Source organism: Lepisma saccharinum, chromosome 2 (assembly GCF_977018435.1).
Source record: "Lepisma saccharinum chromosome 2, izLepSacc3.1, whole genome shotgun sequence".
NCBI classification, from domain to species: Eukaryota; Metazoa; Arthropoda; class Insecta; order Zygentoma; family Lepismatidae; genus Lepisma; species Lepisma saccharinum.
In genome coordinates, this window is record NC_139230.1 from 4,225,520 (window position 1) to 4,237,550 (window position 12,031).

The window sequence follows — 12,031 nt, forward strand, 5'->3', positions numbered from 1 at the left end:
TCAAAGTTTGTAGGATGTAAATATCACAAACCATGGCTTAAGTAGAAAATATCGAAGGACGCACATAAAATGTCAGTGCTTGATAGAGGGGGGGGAAGGGGTGCGCTAAACCACAATGCTGTCTAGGGGCCCAAAGTATCTACCTACAAGCTCTTCGACACAATCGGTTTCAACATCAACAAATCTTAAAACGATAGTCATTTGCACCATAAGTGTGAAATCTTTGGTGTATTCAATTGATACAGCTAATTTGACTTTGTTGCACATTAATTGTAGCAGTTAACTTTGAATTTTAGGACTTAGATGATAATAATAATTGTGAATCTCATTTTGTTGTTACGTCTTAATTTCCTTGTAATATTAAATATTTGACGCAGTGGCGTAACATAATCGTAAAGTACGCGTCCGCAAGAATTAAATTTGGGTCCCTCAAGTACAGTCATATTCTTCCAGAAAATTTATGCAATTACTTAGAGTGGCTGGTTGTGGCTACATTTACATTAATAATTATACAAATCGATGCTCTAACTCTGAATTTTCACATAGCCTATTACAACATATCTTTCTTTGACATTTATGTATTCAAAAGAAGAAAATACAAATACTTACTTATACCTTCCCCCAAAACAGAAGGTGGTACAGGATACAGAGAACACTGAAAGCTAGTGTAGAGATATCAAGGAGAATAAACTTTCCCAAAGCACTTGATTTCAGATTTAAGCACATTCCTGAAACGTAGAACTTGGATCATGAAATTCGGAAGATAAATCATCTTCGTGCCCGTTACAGAGGGCAATAGCTGCATCTGAAGTTGTAGGAACGAAGGAAGAACTGCTAATATTACCCATACCCTTCTTCAGTTTAAAACATCGGAAGCATTTAAATGCCCCATACTTTGCTCCGTGGCAGTTTGAGGTGCTTTACCATTAAGATATTAAAATCTGGTAGGCTATGCAAGGTCACGAGACAGAAGAAAAGCCAAGATAAAGAGCTTTTTATTCAAGAAAATAATAGATGGATAAAAATGTCCAAGCAATTTTTTTATTGATGTTTCACGTGAGAAATTATAATTATTTTGACTTTTTCGGGGCCCCTTATGGTTAGAGTTCCCGCCCGCCTCTGACTTACCGTATTCATTCAAATTATAATGTTAAACTAGAATATAAAGCCAGATAAAAAGGCCTTATTTTTATTGCCCACAAAAATTAGCCTTTTCTATCTTTCTCACTTCCATTTATTACGTTTTCCGTATCAACCTCGTGGGACGGGAGGCCCTTACATGCGCAAGGCCCAGGGTGGTCGCCTACTTCACCCACCTCCTGCTACGCCAATGGTTGTACAACCTGAAGGCACCTGCGCTGCACCTAGCAGAAATTCAAATATTTCCATGCGTAGTGAAATATAATGGCCGTTGGCAACACTGACAGGAGTGCTCGCTTCTACTTGCAAGAACTACATCGAGTCTCACGGGTCTTCTTAAGACCCGGGTAATAGAAAAACCTGGCAGGCATCGATGCCTGTGCAGAACTGTGACGTGAAGCTCACTTGAGCGATGTCGAACACCTGGGCTTGACGTGCGTGTTGCATATTCTTGTAGGCGCCCCTCCTCGCAGACGGGTTTCTTTCGGGTCTTGTGCAGGTCTCTGGTCTCCCTCCCACAATCCTACCTAGAGGTACAGAGATCTTCAACTGGTTTCAGCCAAATTTCCTGACGATGGTGATTTGCCACCGGTCCTATACACAGGAGAATATCATGGTGCAGGTTGCGGCATTCAGATTTTTGGGGGGGATTTTTTTCCTTCAAATAATATAAAATTCAACATTTATATATTTTTGCAAAATATATGTAAACATTTTATACCTTAAATGCACCAAATTTAATCCATTACACGAAGAAAAGATCATGTTTAAGGGTATTATCGAAAAGGGGGGGGAATATCCAAGTCATACATATTAGGCCTTAATTGACACATAAATTCTGGGGGGGGGGGGATTCTGAATTAAACTTTGGAGGTTACAGTATCCAACTCTAGGTCTTAGATTATGGTGGGTATTTTAGTTAGACAAGAGGGGGATTGAGCATTAAATTGAGGGTGGATCCAATTCTTGTGTATTACTATTGTCTTAGATTATTGCGGAGATTCTGGTGTGGAGACTGAGAATTATTTTTTTTTGGAGGAGGCAATATCCACTCTTCAATATCAACAGTAAGTCTAAAATTGGCATGGAAATTTTGGTGGTAGGATTGAGTATTAAATTTAAAGAGGGAGATAGGAAGCACTTTATAAAGTGCTAAATCTTAGGTTGTCAAGGGATTTCTGTAGTGGCGAGAGAGTTTGAACATTAAATTTTGGAGACTGTATTTAGCGATATGGTATCCACACATTTTAGACCCCGAATGTACCAAAAGAGAAGCTGTAAAAGATTAAATATCTCGGGATCCTAAGAAAGTATTGACACCCCATTAAATTAACATTCTTGAAAGCCTGAAAAGAAATGAATGTAAATATTTTCTTGATCGCTTCGCTCGCAATGATTTCTTACAAGAATGCGTGTTTGGGGCTTTACTGAGGTGAATTTGAAATCTTATACTATAGCTGGATTACAAGACAAACGATATTCTCGATATTCATTAACAACATCACTTCTTAAAATATAATGCTTAGTGTTGGTATACTGCTTAATTTAAAGAAGGTGCGTCGTATTATATTATCGCCCTGAGTGTAAGAATTTCTAGCTAGGGTTCTGTAATGTCTCGTGAATCGGTCATACATCTGGAGCATGTTATTTGGTTTCAATTTTCTATCTTTATCTTAAGGTGTGTAAACATTTGTGTTAAATACTCAAACTATAAAATAAACACTATTTATATGCATATTTACATAATTTAATTTACTACATTTAACCAATCAATGTGCTAGCTGTAAGTTTTTTCGAAAATCAAACAATTAAAAAATATGGACAATTTAACATGGTACTTCATTCAAATAGACATAAATTATTACGTATTCATCTAAACTAGTATTTTGGGGCGATTATGATGAACGATTTAAGGAGCAGTCTTGAGTGATGAGCATCCTTGGAGGGACAGATCAAGTATAGTCTTCAGTAAAGCTACAGCGACTTGAATATGTAGTGTGGAAAACGGCACTGTTCTGGGCTTTCTGGTGGTTTCCACTTGAATATGATACCACTAGAGGCGCTGGTGTCAGTTTCGCTGCATGGCATTCATCTGCTTATAATGGAAGTAAATGGGGTTTTCGCTGTAACATCTGATTCTTTTATATGAAGCATTTCTATGAATGTGATAATTGCTATGATATTTGGTACAGTGGTCGCGAAGATATTAACAAACATTTCAGACAGTCAACAATGTCCTGTTATCGTTACTTTCATTAATAATATGGGAGAAAATATACGTTAGGTTTATTATTATCACCATAATTTCTTCTCAAGATATACACACTGAAGCATTTGTATTTTTTATATTTACTGTCTCTTTTCTTCCACTTTAAACTAATTGTGGCAATGATGATGATGATGATTGCATGAAACATCAAGGGGAAACCCACAAAACTTCCTTAGTGCCATTGACATGAGTGTAAGGAAACTTTCAGACCAATGGGACAAGCAACACGGATGTTCACACTGATGTGACTAGTGACACAGACACTTCCAGACACTAAAATAGCATTCATTGCGCATGAGGGTCCAAACAACAAACGACACGTTCATATGTCATATTCACATTCTATTGTTACTTCAGTCCAGGGTTGGCCCACGTGGGTCCAGCCTAGTTTTCCCCACGTGGTTTTTTTCTTCAGAAAAAAACACTCAAAATCTGTGTTTTTTCAGAAAATGTTGTAAATTATTGCTTTAAATAAGTGTGAGGTTCTAGAATTGTCAACAGTTTGAGAAAACTTGTAAAATAAAGGCTTAGCCAAGCTTACAATACTCAAAATAATTAATGCGGCACAAGTCCTTGCCCATGTAGGATAAATGTTGTTGAGTTAGTGTTTTAGGTCCACTTTATGCGCAGTAAGGCTAATTGGGACTGGACCTACAGTTTAAAGTGGGATCCGAACCACTTGTGCCTCCACCGGATATCGAACCCGGGACCCCTTGATTACAAGGCAACGACGCTACCACTGTGCCATTGGGGAGGCCATGTAGGATAAATGTTATTTGTGGTTAGGAGCTCTATACCCAAGAAGTCGAGCACTCTCAAAATCTACCACAATTTCATTTTTTTCTTTAAAATAGGGGTGTGAGGTTCTCAAGTAAATACAATGCATACATATATTTTCATATTTTGACCATTTTTGACATTTTCAAACCTTTTCAGAGACTACAATTTCGAGCTATCTGCATAAAACTTTCAGGAGCATTGCGACATTACTTGCACTGTAAATTCACAATAAAAGTATTGAAACACAATGCACAATTTAGGAGGAGCATGGGTGAGGTGGATGGACAAAGAAAGACAAGTTATCTATTTAGTAACAATGATAACATGTTTCTGCAGCTAGAAAACCTGAAAGACTGCAATGGTATTACATGTGAATGAAATTGAACAATGTGTTTCAAGATGGTGAATGAAAAAACTGATTTTCCTCATGTTGCACGCACGCTCTAAAACATGCTCTTTTTTCCCCAAAACTGTCTACAACGCATTTTCGGAATATAAGGAACTAAGCCCAGTCATTGTCTGATAATTCATCGGTCCGTAATTTTGTAGTAAAACTTTTAAAATTATATTTCATAGTTTAGGAGAGGAGTGGTGGTAAAATCGCAAACATACATTTTGCCATAAATGTAAAGCTTTTGAGTTGCAATTTTTAGTTACAAGATAACTTAACGGATTGGTGTCATATTGTATTTGAGAAAAAATTGTCACTATGTTTAAAGATGGTGGACGACAGACTGATTAACATGCCTTGCGAGAGCTTAAGTTAAGCAAATATTTGAGGTTAGATTCTTGTAGATTAAGAAAACCAAGTCTCAGCTACGTTAGGACATTACTTGATATAGGTTTTTAATAAAAACTCTGTAATATAGTGTGTGGTTTAGGAAGGGTGGGGGAAAGTCACAATTTTGAAACCATGAAATCTGTAGCAAATTTAGAGTTTTTAAGCTGAAATTCATGTTGCAAATAGGTACACCCAGGGAATGATTTTATTTTGCATTTGCATTTGTTGAAAGCATTTCAAGATGGTGGATGAAAAAATTGATTTTTCATATTCTGAGGTAGCTCCAAATTCTGATGCCACTTTCAAATATCTGCCTAAACTACATTTTTGGAAATTTAGAAAAGAGACTAAAATATTTTAGGGCATTTCTTAAGCCATGGCTTGACAAATATATATTTTTTTAAATATAGTGCATATGTATGAAATATGTCAGCCTTATAATTTTGGCATGGTTAATACACGGAGGAGATATTTAAACTTGAAACATTCAAAAAATGATGAGAAAACAAAACTGTGAACAAACTTTATTCAAGCAGATTTAAAAGACCAGAAAAATTCCGACTTTAGATCACCCACCCCAAGATTCGAATCTGGGTCTTCTGCATGGGCAGTCAGACAGCCTATTTTTTTTTTTAGCAGCGGTATTCCCCTTTTTCTCTATTTTCTCCGTATTTTCAATGAGACAAACAAATATCCACGTCCGAACCAGGATTCTAACCCGGGACCCCTGGCTTTGCAGCAGAGGTTGACTAAATTACCACAGCTACAAAGTATTAGTATAGTATTGCAATGCGGAACCCTGGGACCTGATCAGATTTATTAACTTACGCTATCCAGGAAGAGTAGAATCAAACTGTTGGTCAAATTTTCAGAACAAATTATTAGATAATTTAATAATTTGTCCCGCCGGACCCTGTGGACGAGTGGTTAGCACATCGTGCTGCGACGCCAAGGGTCCCGGGTTCGAATCCCGCTCAGGCTTGGTTGTTTGTGAATGTCCATTCATCAATTTCATCACTCATCCCCATCTTCGCAAATTAGCTAAGAGGCACAAAACGCGAAGTAAAATAAATTAAATCAATCAATAATTTGTGCTGCACTGTGGCTGTGCGGTCATGCTTTGGGCTCTGGCTATGGGACGTGTGCAGGTTCCTCTCTCCTTGGGGAAACGTATCAGCTATTCTCCTGAGATTTTGGCTGTGTATGAGACTAGTGAACACTCACCATCGTGATTAATTTAGGGAACTACGAATGAGTAGCATAACCTAGTCATGAAAACCTACAATGATGACTGGGGGTTTGTCATGCTGACCACATGCCACCCTGTAACTGGTTTCATAATCTTCCACCTCAGAGTAAGATCAGGTGGGAGTGTGGCCGGCTGTCGGAAGGTAGGCCTGGGCCCTCAATGGTCTGTTGCAGGATGGGTTATGTATGTTTTTAGTTTAATCATTTCAAGGTGTGAGACCATGATTGTCAATTCTTAACTATGCTAACAGAAAATATTAAATAGTTTTTGATTCAGTGAACTAAAACAATACAAATTAAATGTTCCAATATATTACTATGAGAGAAAAATGTATAAGCATAAATCAAAATTAGTTAATTTACTTACGTAAAGTGAGTATAAAGTTGTCGTAGACGATGTTTCGGTGGCAACTGCACCCTTCTTCAGGTCATGAAGTCTGCTATTACCTGCCTACGTAAAGCTTCGTCATTTAGAAAGGATCAAGGTATATGTATAGACAGGTTGAATGTTAGGATAACTGATGACTAAAACATGATAAAACTGCTATAAAAACTGTTAAAACCCGTAATGTTACTCTATCACAGCTCCATGTTGATAGGAACATGTATGATCAATTACTATTGAATTTACTTGACGTAAAGTAAATTAACTAATTTCGATTTTATGCTTATATATGATAGTAAGTCGCACGGAACCAAAAAATGAATTGAGAAAAATGTATTTAATTTTTAAGAAATATATATTTATAAACATAACCTGAAAAAAAAACAGTTTTGCCCAGGTTTTATCTGAAAAAAAATGAAAAAACCCACCCTTTCGAAAAACCCAGGCAAAATGCCAACCCTGTTTGTCAGAAAGCTCCTTAAAGGAAGGGTGCTCAGACCGAAGTGACGTGCCACAGGGGAGGTTCCCAACTAAGTGACAAGTGACATGGTGCTTTCAGTCTATTAGCAAGTGTTTGCTGCTAATTGTGCGAACAACAGATCTAGGGCAACACGATAAGCCACATGTGTCGCTTGCATGTCACTCAAACTGAGCCATTTCTTCAATAGCTTGCAAGAGTGATACCGTGGTTTATTGTTCGCGCATGCACGATGCAATGAGTGTCTTGCTTTAGGGAGATTGCGCACCAAAGCAACACACGACATTTATCACTTGAGGATTTCACCAACCGAATGCTGACCTGTGCTGCCCATCATGCTGCTACGACGTGAAATGTTGCTCTTGATTGGCTCATTTCCAAGCAACATGTGTCGCGTGTCACTTCGGTATGAAAGGATCCGTGTCACTTTGGTGTGAAATCCCTGTATCGTTCGTGTGTCACTTTTTTCTTAAATCTCCTTGAGGAAACAGTGCAGACCTACTTTCGTGTTGCTGATTTCGTATTTTTGTCTGGGTTCGAAAACACCACAAACCATGCACGGATAGCCCCACGAACCATGCACTTCAAGGTTAGGTTCAGTTAGGCAAACATAGTTAAAATTGTCACGTTCTTGCAAAACAACGGCATGGTTGGAAACACTGACCGGGGGTTACATCATCGAACGCAAGCAACATTTGGTTCACGTAGTAGGACATAAAGGCAACAGCTCTTGTGCATTGGAGGGTAAAATTTTCGTATCCCCAAAACGTATTTCTTCAATTTTTTGGAGAAAGTACTTACCGAAATGGGTTTATTTATACTTTAGGAAGGTCTTGGAAGTTTGTTTTCACCTCGTTGAAATTTTTTTGCCGGTAAATCATGTAATTTTCGACATTAATGTCACTCCAATGCACGAAAGCAGTTCCCTTGACGTCCGTCTACTACGTGAACCAAATATTTGCGAGCGTTTCATGACGTAACAACCGGTCAGTGTTTCCAAATACGCGGTTTTGTAACTGTGTAACAGTTCTAGAACGTAAATAAACGTGAGTTACTGTTCATCATTTCTGATTACGAACTTGCGACAACATGACGTGCACAGGATCAGTGGAGTGCTCAATGTGAGGTTGATGGGGGATATAACCCCCCCTTTCGCCCAGTATCTCTAAGGCTATTTATGTATGGTTCGTGGGGCTATCCGTGAATGGTTCGTGGGGCTATCTGTGAATGGTTCATGGGGCTATCCGTGAATGGTTCGTGGGGCTATCCATGAATGGTTCGTGGGGCTATCCGTGAATGGTTTGTGGGGCTATTTATGAATGGTTCGTGGGGCTATCCGTGAATGGTTCGTGGGGCTATCCGTGAATCGTTCGTGGGACTAGCGCCAATGGTTCGTGGGGCTATCCGAGAATGGTGTGTGGGGCTACGAATATTTTTTTCAAAACCAATTTTTAACTATTGAAACCTTTGCGTGGCCCTACTAACCTATCCACGCGCCAATGGTTCGTGGGGCTAGCGCCAATGGTTCATGGGGCTATCTTTTTCACTATTGAAACCTTTGCGTGGCCCTACTAACCTATCCACGTGCCAGTGGTTTGTGGGGCTAGCGCACATGGTTCGTGGGGCTAGCGCCAATGGTTCGTGGGGCTAGCGCCAATGGTTCGTGGGGCTATATTTTTAACTATTGAAACCTTTGCGTGGCCCTACTAACCTATCCACGCACCAGTGGTTTGTGGGGCTAGCGCCAATGGTTCGTGGGGCTATATTTTTAACTATTGAAACCTTTGCGTGGCCCTACTAACCTATCCACGCGCCAATGGTTCGTGGGGCTATATTTTTAACTATTGAAACCTTTGCGTGGCCCTACTAACCTATCCACGCACCAATGGTTCGTGGGGCTATCTTTTTTACTATTGAAACCTTTGCGTGGCCCTACTAACCTATCCACGCGCCAATGGTTTCAGTTGCTTTGTTTTATTTCAATCACTTATCGCACAACACTCTTGCTACCTTGCGTTCTGACGTCAGCGGACTGAAGTTTATTTTTAGGCTAAAGGCCTATGTTGTTATCCATATCATTAAAATTTCAGTAACCACCAAACGTCTCTAATTCCCTTATTTTCGTATTTTCCACATTCATACTTACGTATTCTCCATACTAGTACCTAGATATTTTGCTATTAAGAAGGTCGCAACACTGCATAACCACTGATCATGGACTACGCTAGTCAAGATTTCTCCGCCATATCGCGTGTAACGCAAGCAAAAGCGAAGAAAATAAAAATACTCCATATTTCGAAAATTGAGATTATTTGCCTGCAAAAAACGAAACGCGTAATAGAAGAATCCTTACGAATGCAGAATATGTAAGTATCAATGTTAAAAATACGAAAATAAGGGAATTAGAGACGTTTGGTGGTTACCGAAATTTTAATGCATTGGAGAAACAGTAATCTTCAAAAATACATGATTTACCGGCGAAATAAATTAAGCGATGGGGGGAAAAAAACACTTCCACGACCTTTCAAAAATGTACGGAAAGTCAGTTCGGTAATCTCCTGTAAAATTGAAGAAATACGTTTTGCGGATACTAAAATTTTACCATCATTTATAAAGTTCTCTCCTATTTAAATATGTTGTTATCTCGTCGAAGGTCTTCAAACATACATGCAGGCAGTGAGATAGCACCTATTATTTGGGAGACAAAACACCGCCCAGCCCACCTACCTGAGCGGATACACAGATTATTAACAGAACAGCTGATCGGTCTCACTTATCGCACACCGTATTGAGCTTCGCCTCGCTCATGCACATACTACACCCCATTCTTCCCCCGTCTGAAGCGAGTCTTGCTTTTGTTGTTAGATTGAGCATATTGTTAGCGTTAAATAATAAATACACTGAAATTTTTCGGCCCTCTACTAAAATGGTACTATTTATGCTAAGAGCCAAAAACCTAATACTGGCATTTATCACGACGTCAGACACGGAGGGCGGATCTCAATACGACGTGCCATAAGAGTGAGGAAGGCCAGAATGTTGTTTGAGGCTTGTTTGATAAATGTGACTGAAAATCGTCCACCCACGATCTCTCAAATGGACATTTCCACTACATGAAATAAGTTTTAAATGTTAAAATCCATTAATTTTACGGATTATGGCACAAAAATGAAATGGTCAAATATATCTGCGATATTTGTTTTGGTTCTTGAGAAATGCGCCTTCAAACATTGCTGAAATTCACGTCCTACGTCACCAACAAAAACTTCCTCCGATTGGCCCGACATCATTAGGCAGGCGCAGGCGTGCAGACAGGGCTTTCTGCTGGTCACACTTTGTATGGGTCGTGAAAGCAACAGCAAAAATTAATTTTTGTACATCAAGTATCTTACAACAAAAAAAAAAAAAAAAAAGATAGTGTGCTCCATTCCTGCATTTACTATCATTTTGGCTGTGTCCGAAAGCTGCAAGACCATACTTCGAGAGCATACTCGCAGTGCGGTCTTGAAGCCTGGAAGCGGAAAGCTTTCGAACTGCACTTCGACTGCAGCGACAACACAAGTGAGGAATGCAACAAAAGTTGCTTCGAAACTAAAATTATCAAACATCGACTGTATGTGCCACTCTTGTTTTCCGTGAACAACACACACATGACTCGGCGTGCAGTTTATATAACACAGCACGTTATTAATTATAGAAATATGAAAGAAATTTGCTCTTTCAAATTAATTTTCACACATTCCGCAACATGGTTTACGATCGCGGGAAAAGAAATTGTTTTCTCACTTTTAAACACCTTCTCACTATAGAAGAAAGAAACCACGCATATATGAATAAAACCAATAAATAAAATTACATAGTATTTTAAAAACTTGTTTATTTACATTTCCACACAATGGAAGAACTACAACTACCAGCTGATTGACTTCAGACGTCCATTTTTTTAACAAATGAAAAGCAAGCACAGATCGCAAGTGTGCACCGCTCGTGTGCTGCGTCCTCTGGTCTTGTACACTCGTTTGCTTGGCGCTTTCGAACTGCACTAGGTGACGTCACTTCCGTCAAGACTGTACTTCAAGTATGTACTTTGTACCTTTTGGACACAGCCTCAGCCTCTGTAGAGGGTTTTTACAACGCAATACTGGTTGTAAAGCAGTCAATGGATTAAAACGTAAACAGAAACAACCTTGTTCATTGCCAAATAGGTTCTTAACTAGGAAGAATACCTTGTCTGCAATCACAACTATTTTCTTCACCAATTTTAAAGCAGTTCGCTTAGAAAACATGGGATCATTTTCTTCCATTATAAATGATATACAGTATGTAACATTCTTATTCGTACACACGGATTTTCAAAGAAAATGCTTTAACCTTTACTCGGTCAATGGGTCACATGTGACCCATAGAAAATATAGGCGTAGTCATCGTGCTGATTAAAAAGTTCCTATGCTTTTAGCACCTTCATACTTGTATCTGAGGTTGTAAACAATAACAGATGTTCAGATAAAATTTTGAAATGTAATGTGGAAGAAAACCCACCCACCTAGGACCCCCTCCTCCCCCAATCCAAAGTTACGTATGGAAGCTGGCGCGAATTTTAAATTTGTACACTTATTTGACGAAAAAAATGTTAACTCGTAGACTATTTGACCAATCTACTTCGCGTAACTTTTGTGTTGCAGCCAAAACATCAGGGCATGCAACCATGCAGGAATCAAAACGCCCAAGGCAATAAGAGGGGTTGGGTGGGTCGCGGCCACCAACTTTCAATGAAAAAATCATAAAAATGGGGAGTTTGACCCTCTTCCTCCACTATATTTGAAAGAGGACGCAAACTTTAGCCTTATCTTCAAAGAATGGTGCTCTCTCAACCGAATTAAAGTCATTTCATGTTCCTGGATGCATTACATTATAGAATGTGAAAAAAAAACCATTTTTATGATTTTTTTC

At 38.9% G+C, this 12,031-nt stretch overlaps 1 protein-coding gene across 2 annotated transcripts in view; it reads right to left on the reverse strand.

Moving 5' to 3' along the window:
* The window catches only part of LOC145984349 (nitrilase and fragile histidine triad fusion protein NitFhit-like), a 30,473-nt gene extending 20,580 nt beyond the window's left edge, over nucleotides 1-9,893 (reverse strand). Inside the window, exon 1 of one of the 2 annotated variants that reach the window (XM_083118006.1) lies at nucleotides 9,809-9,893. The gene's annotated coding sequence lies outside the window, so the exon portion shown is untranslated. Of the gene's footprint in view, nucleotides 1-9,683; nucleotides 9,785-9,808 lie in introns of those variants that run through there. The other variant, XM_083118005.1, reaches the window with a different exon arrangement.
* Between the last annotated feature and the right edge of the window lie 2,138 nt (nucleotides 9,894-12,031).